Raw genomic sequence first — 15334 nt, 5'->3', positions numbered from 1 at the left:
CGAACCACAAAAGTAATGCGTATTCTAACCCTAACCCTAACCCAAACTCTATCCCTAACATTAACCCAAACCATAACCCAATATACGTGCCGATTTCTAACCCAAACCCTAAACCTAAATACGTGCCAATTTCTGTCCTACCGATTTCTGCCGATTTCTGCTGATTTCTGTCCTACCGATTTCTGCCGATTTATAACCCTAACCCTAACCCTAACCCCAACCCTAAATACGTGCCGATTTCTGCCCTAACCCTTCAACCTAACACCTACCCTTACCCTAACCCTAACCATACCCTCAACCTAACCTTAACCCTAAATCTAACACTAAATATGTGCGTATTTCTCTCCTGCCGATTTGTAACCCTAATACTGAACCTAAATATAACCATAACCCTAACCCTAAATACCTGCCTATTTCTCTCCTAACCCTAACTCTAACCCTAACTCTACCCCTAACCCTAAAAACGTGGCGATTTCTAATCCTATCTTTAACCCAAAATAGGTATGGATTTCTAACTCTAATCTAACCCTAACCCTAACCCTAACCCTAACCCTAACCCTAAACCTAACCTTAACCATAACCCTAACCCTAAGCCTAACACTAAAGACGATTCAAAGCATGAACTTAAAGCAAACCCAAGATAACTTTCTAACCCTAACTCTAACCCTAACCCTATCCCTAACGATATATAGGTAGATGTAATGTAAAGTAATGTAATGTAAAGTAATGCATATTCTAACCCTAACCCTAACCCAAACTCTATCCCTCACATTAACCCAAACCATAACCCAATATACGTGCTGAATTTTGTCCTTCCGATTTCTGCCGATTTCTGCCGATTTCTAACCCTAACACTAACCCTAACCCTAACCCTAACCCTAAATACGTGCCGATTTCAGCCCTAACCCTAACCCTAACTCTACCCCTAACCCAACTTACGTGGCGATTTCTAATCCTAACCTTAACCGAAAATACGTATGGATTTCTAACACTAACCCTAACCCTATCCGTACAACTAAATACGTTGCCGATTTCTGTCCTAACACTAAGCCAAACCCTAACTATAACCCTAAACATAACCCTAACCCTAAATACGGGCCGATTTCTGCCCTAACCCTAACCCTAACCCTAACCCTAACCCTAACCCTAACCCTAAATACGTGCCGATTTCTCTCCTGCGGAGTTCTGTCCTAACCCTAACCTTAATCCTAACTCCAACCCTAAACCTAATATTAAGCCTAAACCTAACCCTAACCCTAAATACGTGCCGATTTCTGTCCTGCCGAATTCCTTGAAAACTCTAACCCAAACCCGAAAACTAATCCTAACCCACACCCTAACCCTAAATACGTGCTGATTTTCTGCATGCCAATTTCTAACAATTACCCTAACACTAACCCTAACCCTAAGTTTAATCCTAAAACTAAGCTTAACCCGAACTCTAACGCAAAATACGTGCGGATTTCTGCCCTGCCGATTTCTAACCCTAATCCTGAACCTAAAAATAACCTTAACCCTAACCCTAAATATGTGCCAATATCTCTCCTAACCCTAACCCTAACCCTAACCATAAATAAATGCAATTTCTGCCGATATCTGTCCTAACCCTAAATCGAACCATAAATTTCTAAACCTAACCCTAACCCTAAATACGTGCCGAGTTCTGGCCTGCTGAATTCTGTGAAAACTCTAACCCTAAACCGAAACCTAACCCTAACCCAAACCCTCACCCTAAATACGTGCTGATTTTCTGCATGCCGATTTCTAACAATTACCCTAACACTAACCCTAACCCTAAGTTTAATCCTAAAACTAAGCTTAACCCGAACTCTAACGCAAAATACGTGCGGATTTCTTTCCTGCCGATTTGTAACCCTAATCCTGAACCTAAATATAACCTTAACCCTAACCCTAAATACATGCCAATTTCTCTCCTAACCCTAACCCTAACCCTAATGCTAAATTTCTAAACCTAACCCTAACCCTAAATACGTGCCGATTTCTGTCCTGCCGAATTCTTTGAAAACTCTAACCCAAACCCGAAAACTAATCCTAACCCACACCCTAACCCTAAATACGTGCTGATTTTCTGCATGCCAATTTCTAACAATTACCCTAACACTAACCCTAACCCTAAGTTTAACCCTAAAACTAAGCTTAACCCGAACTCTAACGCAAAATACGTGCGGATTTCTGCCCTGCCGATTTCTAACCCTAATCCTGAACCTAAAAATAACCTTAACCCTAACCCTAAATATGTGCCAATTTCTCTCCTAACCCTAACCCTAACCCTAACCCTAACCCTAAATAAATGCAATTTCTGCCGATATCTGTCCTAACCCTAAATCGAACCATAAATTTCTAAACCTAACCCTAACCCTAAATACGTGCCGAGTTCTGGCCTGCTGAATTCTGTGAAAACTCTAACCCTAAACCGAAACCTAACCCTAACCCAAACCCTCACCCTAAATACGTGCTGATTTTCTGCATGCCGATTTCTAACAATTACCCTAACACTAACCCTAACCCTAAGTTTAATCCTAAAACTAAGCTTAACCCGAACTCTAACGCAAAATACGTGCGGATTTCTTTCCTGCCGATTTGTAACCCTAATCCTGAACCTAAATATTACCTTAACCCTAACCCTAAATATGTGCCAATTTCTCTCCTAACCCTAACCCTAACCCTAATGCTAAATTTCTAAACCTAACCCTAACCCTAAATACGTGCCGATTTCTGTCCTGCCGAATTCTGTGAAAACTCAAACCCTAACTCGAAACCTAATCCAAACCCTAACCAAACGCTAACCCTAACGCTAAATTTCGAAACCTAACCCTAACCCTAACCTTAAATACGTGCCGATCTGTCCTGCCCAATTCTGTGAAAACTCTAACCCTAACTCGAAACCTAATCCTAACCCTAACCCAAACCCTAACGATAACCCTAACCTTAACCCTAACCCTAACCCTAAGCCTAACACTAAAGACGATTCAAAGCATGAACTTAAAGTATACCCTAGATAACTTTCTAACCCTAACTCTAACCCTATCCCTAACGATAAATAGGTAGGTTTCGAACCACAAAAGTAATGCGTATTCTAATCCTAACGAAAACTGTATCCCTAACATTAACCCAAACCCTAAATACGTGCCGATTTCTGTCCTTCCGATTTCTGCCGATTCCTAACCCTAACCCTAACCCTAAATACGTGCCGATTTCTGCCCTAACCCTAACCCTAAATATGTGCCGATTTCTCTCCTGCGGAGTTCTGTCCTAACCCTAACCCTAACCCTAACCCTAAATACGTGCCGATTTCTGCCCTAAACCTAACGCTAACCCTAACCCTAAATACGTGCCGATTTCTCTCCTGCGGAGTTCTGTCCTAACCCTAACCTTAATCCTAACTCCAACCCTAAACCTAATATTAAGCCTAAACCTAACCCTAACCCTAAATACGTGCCGATTTCTGTCCTGCCGAATTCTTTGAAAACTCTAACCCAAACCCGAAAACTAATCCTAACCCAAACCCTAACCCTAAATACGTGCTGATTTTCTGCATGCCGATTTCTAACAATTACCCTAACACTAACCCTAACCCTAAGTTTAACCCTAAAACTAAGCTTAACCCGAACTCTAACGCAAAATACGTGCGGATTTCTGCCCTGCCGATTTCTAATGTTAATCCTGAACCTAAATATAACCTTAACCCTAACCCTAAATACCTGCCAATTTCTCTCCTAACCCTATCCCTAACCCTAACCCTAACCCTAACCATAAATAAATGCAATTTCTGCCGATATCTGTCCTAACCCTAAATCGAACCATAAATTTCTAAACCTAACCCTAACCCTAAATACGTGCCGAGTTCTGTCCTGCTGAATTCTGTGAAAACTCTAACCCTAAACCGAAACCTAACCCTAACCCAAACCCTCACCCTAAATACGTGCTGATTTTCTGCATGCCGATTTCTAACAATTACCCTAACACTAACCCTAACCCTAAGTTTAATCCTAAAACTAAGCTTAACCATAACTCTAACCCAAAATACGTGCGGATTTCTGTCCTGCCGATTTGTAACCCTAATCCTGAACCTAAATATAACCTTAACCCTAACCCTAAATACGTGCCAATTTCTCTCATAACCCTAACCCTAACCCTAATGCTAAATTTCTAAACCTAAACCTAACCCTAAATACGTGCCGATCTGTCCTGCCGAATTCTGTGAAAACTCTAACCCTAACTCGAAACCTAATCCTAACCCTAACCCAAACGATAACCATAACCTTAACCCTAACCCTAAGCCTAACACTAAATACGATTCAAACCATGAACTTAAAGTATACCCTAGATAACTTTCTAACCCTAACTCTAACCCTATCCCTAACGATATATAGGTAGGTTTCGAACCACAAAAGTAATGCGTATTCTAACCCTAACCCTAACCCAAACTCTATCCCTAACATTAACCCAAACCATAACCCAATATACGTGCCGATTTCTAACCCAAACCCTAAACCTAAATACGTGCCAATTTCTGTCCTACCGATTTCTGCCGATTTCTGCTGATTTCTGTCCTACCGATTTCTGCCGATTTATAACCCTAACCCTAACCCTAACCCCAACCCTAAATACGTGCCGATTTCTGCCCTAACCCTTCAACCTAACACCTACCCTTACCCTAACCCTAACCATACCCTCAACCTAACCTTAACCCTAAATCTAACACTAAATATGTGCGTATTTCTCTCCTGCCGATTTGTAACCCTAATACTGAACCTAAATATAACCATAACCCTAACCCTAAATACCTGCCTATTTCTCTCCTAACCCTAACTCTAACCCTAACTCTACCCCTAACCCTAAAAACGTGGCGATTTCTAATCCTATCTTTAACCCAAAATAGGTATGGATTTCTAACTCTAATCTAACCCTAACCCTAACCCTAACCCTAACCCTAACCCTAAACCTAACCTTAACCATAACCCTAACCCTAAGCCTAACACTAAAGACGATTCAAAGCATGAACTTAAAGCAAACCCAAGATAACTTTCTAACCCTAACTCTAACCCTAACCCTATCCCTAACGATATATAGGTAGATGTAATGTAAAGTAATGTAATGTAAAGTAATGCATATTCTAACCCTAACCCTAACCCAAACTCTATCCCTCACATTAACCCAAACCATAACCCAATATACGTGCTGAATTTTGTCCTTCCGATTTCTGCCGATTTCTGCCGATTTCTAACCCTAACACTAACCCTAACCCTAACCCTAACCCTAAATACGTGCCGATTTCAGCCCTAACCCTAACCCTAACTCTACCCCTAACCCAACTTACGTGGCGATTTCTAATCCTAACCTTAACCGAAAATACGTATGGATTTCTAACACTAACCCTAACCCTATCCGTACAACTAAATACGTTGCCGATTTCTGTCCTAACACTAAGCCAAACCCTAACTATAACCCTAAACATAACCCTAACCCTAAATACGGGCCGATTTCTGCCCTAACCCTAACCCTAACCCTAACCCTAACCCTAACCCTAACCCTAACCCTAACCCTAAATACGTGCCGATTTCTCTCCTGCGGAGTTCTGTCCTAACCCTAACCTTAATCCTAACTCCAACCCTAAACCTAATATTAAGCCTAAACCTAACCCTAACCCTAAATACGTGCCGATTTCTGTCCTGCCGAATTCCTTGAAAACTCTAACCCAAACCCGAAAACTAATCCTAACCCACACCCTAACCCTAAATACGTGCTGATTTTCTGCATGCCAATTTCTAACAATTACCCTAACACTAACCCTAACCCTAAGTTTAATCCTAAAACTAAGCTTAACCCGAACTCTAACGCAAAATACGTGCGGATTTCTGCCCTGCCGATTTCTAACCCTAATCCTGAACCTAAAAATAACCTTAACCCTAACCCTAAATATGTGCCAATATCTCTCCTAACCCTAACCCTAACCCTAACCATAAATAAATGCAATTTCTGCCGATATCTGTCCTAACCCTAAATCGAACCATAAATTTCTAAACCTAACCCTAACCCTAAATACGTGCCGAGTTCTGGCCTGCTGAATTCTGTGAAAACTCTAACCCTAAACCGAAACCTAACCCTAACCCAAACCCTCACCCTAAATACGTGCTGATTTTCTGCATGCCGATTTCTAACAATTACCCTAACACTAACCCTAACCCTAAGTTTAATCCTAAAACTAAGCTTAACCCGAACTCTAACGCAAAATACGTGCGGATTTCTTTCCTGCCGATTTGTAACCCTAATCCTGAACCTAAATATAACCTTAACCCTAACCCTAAATACATGCCAATTTCTCTCCTAACCCTAACCCTAACCCTAATGCTAAATTTCTAAACCTAACCCTAACCCTAAATACGTGCCGATTTCTGTCCTGCCGAATTCTTTGAAAACTCTAACCCAAACCCGAAAACTAATCCTAACCCACACCCTAACCCTAAATACGTGCTGATTTTCTGCATGCCAATTTCTAACAATTACCCTAACACTAACCCTAACCCTAAGTTTAACCCTAAAACTAAGCTTAACCCGAACTCTAACGCAAAATACGTGCGGATTTCTGCCCTGCCGATTTCTAACCCTAATCCTGAACCTAAAAATAACCTTAACCCTAACCCTAAATATGTGCCAATTTCTCTCCTAACCCTAACCCTAACCCTAACCCTAACCCTAAATAAATGCAATTTCTGCCGATATCTGTCCTAACCCTAAATCGAACCATAAATTTCTAAACCTAACCCTAACCCTAAATACGTGCCGAGTTCTGTCCTGCTGAATTCTGTGAAAACTCTAACCCTAAACCGAAACCTAACCCTAACCCAAACCCTCACCCTAAATACGTGCTGATTTTCTGCATGCCGATTTCTAACAATTACCCTAACACTAACCCTAACCCTAAGTTTAATCCTAAAACTAAGCTTAACCCGAACTCTAACGCAAAATACGTGCGGATTTCTTTCCTGCCGATTTGTAACCCTAATCCTGAACCTAAATATTACCTTAACCCTAACCCTAAATATGTGCCAATTTCTCTCCTAACCCTAACCCTAACCCTAATGCTAAATTTCTAAACCTAACCCTAACCCTAAATACGTGCCGATTTCTGTCCTGCCGAATTCTGTGAAAACTCAAACCCTAACTCGAAACCTAATCCAAACCCTAACCAAACGCTAACCCTAACGCTAAATTTCGAAACCTAACCCTAACCCTAAACCTAAATACGTGCCAATTTCTGTCCTACCGATTTCTGCCGATTTCTGCTGATTTCTGTCCTACCGATTTCTGCCGATTTATAACCCTAACCCTAACCCTAACCCCAACCCTAAATACGTGCCGATTTCTGCCCTAACCCTTCAACCTAACACCTACCCTTACCCTAACCCTAACCATACCCTCAACCTAACCTTAACCCTAAATCTAACACTAAATATGTGCGTATTTCTCTCCTGCCGATTTGTAACCCTAATACTGAACCTAAATATAACCATAACCCTAACCCTAAATACCTGCCTATTTCTCTCCTAACCCTAACTCTAACCCTAACTCTACCCCTAACCCTAAAAACGTGGCGATTTCTAATCCTATCTTTAACCCAAAATAGGTATGGATTTCTAAATCTAATCTAACCCTAACCCTAACCCTAACCCTAAACCTAACCTTAACCATAACCCTAACCCTAAGCCTAACACTAAAGACGATTCAAAGCATGAACTTAAAGCAAACCCAAGATAACTTTCTAACCCTAACTCTAACCCTAACCCTATCCCTAACGATATATAGGTAGATGTAATGTAAAGTAATGTAATGTAAAGTAATGCATATTCTAACCCTAACCCTAACCCAAACTCTATCCCTCACATTAACCCAAACCATAACCCAATATACGTGCTGAATTTTGTCCTTCCGATTTCTGCCGATTTCTGCCGATTTCTAACCCTAACACTAACCCTAACCCTAACCCTAACCCTAAATACGTGCCGATTTCAGCCCTAACCCTAACCCTAACTCTACCCCTAACCCAACTTACGTGGCGATTTCTAATCCTAACCTTAACCGAAAATACGTATGGATTTCTAACACTAACCCTAACCCTATCCGTACAACTAAATACGTTGCCGATTTCTGTCCTAACACTAAGCCAAACCCTAACTATAACCCTAAACATAACCCTAACCCTAAATACGTGCCGATTTCTGCCCTAACCCTAACCCTAACCCTAACCCTAACCCTAACCCTAAATACGTGCCGATTTCTCTCCTGCGGAGTTCTGTCCTAACCCTAACCTTAATCCTAACTCCAACCCTAAACCTAATATTAAGCCTAAACCTAACCCTAACCCTAAATACGTGCCGATTTCTGTCCTGCCGAATTCCTTGAAAACTCTAACCCAAACCCGAAAACTAATCCTAACCCACACCCTAACCCTAAATACGTGCTGATTTTCTGCATGCCAATTTCTAACAATTACCCTAACACTAACCCTAACCCTAAGTTTAACCCTAAAACTAAGCTTAACCCGAACTCTAACGCAAAATACGTGCGGATTTCTGCCCTGCCGATTTCTAACCCTAATCCTGAACCTAAAAATAACCTTAACCCTAACCCTAAATATGTGCCAATATCTCTCCTAACCCTAACCCTAACCCTAACCATAAATAAATGCAATTTCTGCCGATATCTGTCCTAACCCTAAATCGAACCATAAATTTCTAAACCTAACCCTAACCCTAAATACGTGCCGAGTTCTGGCCTGCTGAATTCTGTGAAAACTCTAACCCTAAACCGAAACCTAACCCTAACCCAAACCCTCACCCTAAATACGTGCTGATTTTCTGCATGCCGATTTCTAACAATTACCCTAACACTAACCCTAACCCTAAGTTTAATCCTAAAACTAAGCTTAACCCGAACTCTAACGCAAAATACGTGCGGATTTCTTTCCTGCCGATTTGTAACCCTAATCCTGAACCTAAATATAACCTTAACCCTAACCCTAAATACATGCCAATTTCTCTCCTAACCCTAACCCTAACCCTAATGCTAAATTTCTAAACCTAACCCTAACCCTAAATACGTGCCGATTTCTGTCCTGCCGAATTCTTTGAAAACTCTAACCCAAACCCGAAAACTAATCCTAACCCACACCCTAACCCTAAATACGTGCTGATTTTCTGCATGCCAATTTCTAACAATTACCCTAACACTAACCCTAACCCTAAGTTTAACCCTAAAACTAAGCTTAACCCGAACTCTAACGCAAAATACGTGCGGATTTCTGCCCTGCCGATTTCTAACCCTAATCCTGAACCTAAAAATAACCTTAACCCTAACCCTAAATATGTGCCAATTTCTCTCCTAACCCTAACCCTAACCCTAACCCTAACCCTAAATAAATGCAATTTCTGCCGATATCTGTCCTAACCCTAAATCGAACCATAAATTTCTAAACCTAACCCTAACCCTAAATACGTGCCGAGTTCTGGCCTGCTGAATTCTGTGAAAACTCTAACCCTAAACCGAAACCTAACCCTAACCCAAACCCTCACCCTAAATACGTGCTGATTTTCTGCATGCCGATTTCTAACAATTACCCTAACACTAACCCTAACCCTAAGTTTAATCCTAAAACTAAGCTTAACCCGAACTCTAACGCAAAATACGTGCGGATTTCTTTCCTGCCGATTTGTAACCCTAATCCTGAACCTAAATATTACCTTAACCCTAACCCTAAATATGTGCCAATTTCTCTCCTAACCCTAACCCTAACCCTAATGCTAAATTTCTAAACCTAACCCTAACCCTAAATACGTGCCGATTTCTGTCCTGCCGAATTCTGTGAAAACTCAAACCCTAACTCGAAACCTAATCCAAACCCTAACCAAACGCTAACCCTAACGCTAAATTTCTAAACCTAACCCTAACCCTAACCTTAAATACGTGCCGATCTGTCCTGCCCAATTCTGTGAAAACTCTAACCCTAACTCGAAACCTAATCCTAACCCTAACCCAAACCCTAACGATAACCCTAACCTTAACCCTAACCCTAACCCTAAGCCTAACACTAAAGACGATTCAAAGCATGAACTTAAAGTATACCCTAGATAACTTTCTAACCCTAACTCTAACCCTATCCCTAACGATAAATAGGTAGGTTTCGAACCACAAAAGTAATGCGTATTCTAATCCTAACGAAAACTGTATCCCTAACATTAACCCAAACCCTAAATACGTGCCGATTTCTGTCCTTCCGATTTCTTCCGATTCCTAACCCTAACCCTAACCCTAAATACGTGCCGATTTCTGCCCTAACCCTAACCCTAAATATGTGCCGATTTCTCTCCTGCGGAGTTCTGTCCTAACCCTAACCCTAACCCTAACCCTAAATACGTGCCGATTTCTGCCCTAAACCTAACGCTAACCCTAACCCTAAATACGTGCCGATTTCTCTCCTGCGGAGTTCTGTCCTAACCCTAACCTTAATCCTAACTCCAACCCTAAACCTAATATTAAGCCTAAACCTAACCCTAACCCTAAATACGTGCCGATTTCTGTCCTGCCGAATTCTTTGAAAACTCTAACCCAAACCCGAAAACTAATCCTAACCCAAACCCTAACCCTAAATACGTGCTGATTTTCTGCATGCCGATTTCTAACAATTACCCTAACACTAACCCTAACCCTAAGTTTAACCCTAAAACTAAGCTTAACCCGAACTCTAACGCAAAATATGTGCGGATTTCTGCCCTGCCGATTTCTAATGTTAATCCTGAACCTAAATATAACCTTAACCCTAACCCTAAATACCTGCCAATTTCTCTCCTAACCCTATCCCTAACCCTAACCCTAACCCTAACCATAAATAAATGCAATTTCTGCCGATATCTGTCCTAACCCTAAATCGAACCATAAATTTCTAAACCTAACCCTAACCCTAAATACGTGCCGAGTTCTGTCCTGCTGAATTCTGTGAAAACTCTAACCCTAAACCGAAACCTAACCCTAACCCAAACCCTCACCCTAAATACGTGCTGATTTTCTGCATGCCGATTTCTAACAATTACCCTAACACTAACCCTAACCCTAAGTTTAATCCTAAAACTAAGCTTAACCATAACTCTAACCCAAAATACGTGCGGATTTCTGTCCTGCCGATTTGTAACCCTAATCCTGAACCTAAATATAACCTTAACCCTAACCCTAAATACGTGCCAATTTCTCTCATAACCCTAACCCTAACCCTAATGCTAAATTTCTAAACCTAAACCTAACCCTAAATACGTGCCGATCTGTCCTGCCGAATTCTGTGAAAACTCTAACCCTAACTCGAAACCTAATCCTAACCCTAACCCAAACGATAACCATAACCTTAACCCTAACCCTAAGCCTAACACTAAATACGATTCAAACCATGAACTTAAAGTATACCCTAGATAACTTTCTAACCCTAACTCTAACCCTATCCCTAACGATATATAGGTAGGTTTCGAACCACAAAAGTAATGCGTATTCTAACCCTAACCCTAACCCAAACTCTATCCCTAACATTAACCCAAACCATAACCCAATATACGTGCCGATTTCTAACCCAAACCCTAAACCTAAATACGTGCCAATTTCTGTCCTACCGATTTCTGCCGATTTCTGCTGATTTCTGTCCTACCGATTTCTGCCGATTTATAACCCTAACCCTAACCCTAACCCCAACCCTAAATACGTGCCGATTTCTGCCCTAACCCTTCAACCTAACACCTACCCTTACCCTAACCCTAACCATACCCTCAACCTAACCTTAACCCTAAATCTAACACTAAATATGTGCGTATTTCTCTCCTGCCGATTTGTAACCCTAATACTGAACCTAAATATAACCATAACCCTAACCCTAAATACCTGCCTATTTCTCTCCTAACCCTAACTCTAACCCTAACTCTACCCCTAACCCTAAAAACGTGGCGATTTCTAATCCTATCTTTAACCCAAAATAGGTATGGATTTCTAACTCTAATCTAACCCTAACCCTAACCCTAACCCTAACCCTAACCCTAAACCTAACCTTAACCATAACCCTAACCCTAAGCCTAACACTAAAGACGATTCAAAGCATGAACTTAAAGCAAACCCAAGATAACTTTCTAACCCTAACTCTAACCCTAACCCTATCCCTAACGATATATAGGTAGATGTAATGTAAAGTAATGTAATGTAAAGTAATGCATATTCTAACCCTAACCCTAACCCAAACTCTATCCCTCACATTAACCCAAACCATAACCCAATATACGTGCTGAATTTTGTCCTTCCGATTTCTGCCGATTTCTGCCGATTTCTAACCCTAACACTAACCCTAACCCTAACCCTAACCCTAAATACGTGCCGATTTCAGCCCTAACCCTAACCCTAACTCTACCCCTAACCCAACTTACGTGGCGATTTCTAATCCTAACCTTAACCGAAAATACGTATGGATTTCTAACACTAACCCTAACCCTATCCGTACAACTAAATACGTTGCCGATTTCTGTCCTAACACTAAGCCAAACCCTAACTATAACCCTAAACATAACCCTAACCCTAAATACGGGCCGATTTCTGCCCTAACCCTAACCCTAACCCTAACCCTAACCCTAACCCTAACCCTAAATACGTGCCGATTTCTCTCCTGCGGAGTTCTGTCCTAACCCTAACCTTAATCCTAACTCCAACCCTAAACCTAATATTAAGCCTAAACCTAACCCTAACCCTAAATACGTGCCGATTTCTGTCCTGCCGAATTCCTTGAAAACTCTAACCCAAACCCGAAAACTAATCCTAACCCACACCCTAACCCTAAATACGTGCTGATTTTCTGCATGCCAATTTCTAACAATTACCCTAACACTAACCCTAACCCTAAGTTTAACCCTAAAACTAAGCTTAACCCGAACTCTAACGCAAAATACGTGCGGATTTCTGCCCTGCCGATTTCTAACCCTAATCCTGAACCTAAAAATAACCTTAACCCTAACCCTAAATATGTGCCAATATCTCTCCTAACCCTAACCCTAACCCTAACCATAAATAAATGCAATTTCTGCCGATATCTGTCCTAACCCTAAATCGAACCATAAATTTCTAAACCTAACCCTAACCCTAAATACGTGCCGAGTTCTGGCCTGCTGAATTCTGTGAAAACTCTAACCCTAAACCGAAACCTAACCCCAACCCAAACCCTCACCCTAAATACGTGCTGATTTTCTGCATGCCGATTTCTAACAATTACCCTAACACTAACCCTAACCCTAAGTTTAATCCTAAAACTAAGCTTAACCCGAACTCTAACGCAAAATACGTGCGGATTTCTTTCCTGCCGATTTGTAACCCTAATCCTGAACCTAAATATAACCTTAACCCTAACCCTAAATACATGCCAATTTCTCTCCTAACCCTAACCCTAACCCTAATGCTAAATTTCTAAACCTAACCCTAACCCTAAATACGTGCCGATTTCTGTCCTGCCGAATTCTTTGAAAACTCTAACCCAAACCCGAAAACTAATCCTAACCCACACCCTAACCCTAAATACGTGCTGATTTTCTGCATGCCAATTTCTAACAATTACCCTAACACTAACCCTAACCCTAAGTTTAACCCTAAAACTAAGCTTAACCCGAACTCTAACGCAAAATACGTGCGGATTTCTGCCCTGCCGATTTCTAACCCTAATCCTGAACCTAAAAATAACCTTAACCCTAACCCTAAATATGTGCCAATTTCTCTCCTAACCCTAACCCTAACCCTAACCCTAACCCTAAATAAATGCAATTTCTGCCGATATCTGTCCTAACCCTAAATCGAACCATAAATTTCTAAACCTAACCCTAACCCTAAATACGTGCCGAGTTCTGGCCTGCTGAATTCTGTGAAAACTCTAACCCTAAACCGAAACCTAACCCTAACCCAAACCCTCACCCTAAATACGTGCTGATTTTCTGCATGCCGATTTCTAACAATTACCCTAACACTAACCCTAACCCTAAGTTTAATCCTAAAACTAAGCTTAACCCGAACTCTAACGCAAAATACGTGCGGATTTCTTTCCTGCCGATTTGTAACCCTAATCCTGAACCTAAATATTACCTTAACCCTAACCCTAAATATGTGCCAATTTCTCTCCTAACCCTAACCCTAACCCTAATGCTAAATTTCTAAACCTAACCCTAACCCTAAATACGTGCCGATTTCTGTCCTGCCGAATTCTGTGAAAACTCAAACCCTAACTCGAAACCTAATCCAAACCCTAACCAAACGCTAACCCTAACGCTAAATTTCTAAACCTAACCCTAACCCTAACCTTAAATACGTGCCGATCTGTCCTGCCCAATTCTGTGAAAACTCTAACCCTAACTCGAAACCTAATCCTAACCCTAACCCAAACCCTAACGATAACCCTAACCTTAACCCTAACCCTAACCCTAAGCCTAACACTAAAGACGATTCAAAGCATGAACTTAAAGTATACCCTAGATAACTTTCTAACCCTAACTCTAACCCTATCCCTAACGATAAATAGGTAGGTTTCGAACCACAAAAGTAATGCGTATTCTAATCCTAACGAAAACTGTATCCCTAACATTAACCCAAACCCTAAATACGTGCCGATTTCTGTCCTTCCGATTTCTTCCGATTCCTAACCCTAACCCTAACCCTAAATACGTGCCGATTTCTGCCCTAACCCTAACCCTAAATATGTGCCGATTTCTCTCCTGCGGAGTTCTGTCCTAACCCTAACCCTAACCCTAACCCTAAATACGTGCCGATTTCTGCCCTAAACCTAACGCTAACCCTAACCCTAAATACGTGCCGATTTCTCTCCTGCGGAGTTCTGTCCTAACCCTAACCTTAATCCTAACTCCAACCCTAAACCTAATATTAAGCCTAAACCTAACCCTAACCCTAAATACGTGCCGATTTCTGTCCTGCCGAATTCTTTGAAAACTCTAACCCAAACCCGAAAACTAATCCTAACCCAAACCCTAACCCTAAATACGTGCTGATTTTCTGCATGCCGATTTCTAACAATTACCCTAACACTAACCCTAACCCTAAGTTTAACCCTAAAACTAAGCTTAACCCGAACTCTAACGCAAAATATGTGCGGATTTCTGCCCTGCCGATTTCTAATGTTAATCCTGAACCTAAATATAACCTTAACCCTAACCCTAAATACCTGCCAATTTCTCTCCTAACCCTATCCCTAACCCTAACCCTAACCCTAACCATAAATAAATGCAATTTCTGCCGATATCTG

This window comes from Monodelphis domestica, chromosome 1, assembly GCF_027887165.1.
Source record: "Monodelphis domestica isolate mMonDom1 chromosome 1, mMonDom1.pri, whole genome shotgun sequence".
Taxonomy (NCBI): domain Eukaryota; kingdom Metazoa; phylum Chordata; class Mammalia; order Didelphimorphia; family Didelphidae; genus Monodelphis; species Monodelphis domestica.
The sequence above is the reverse complement of the archived record's forward strand: the minus strand, read 5'-3'. Positions refer to the sequence as shown.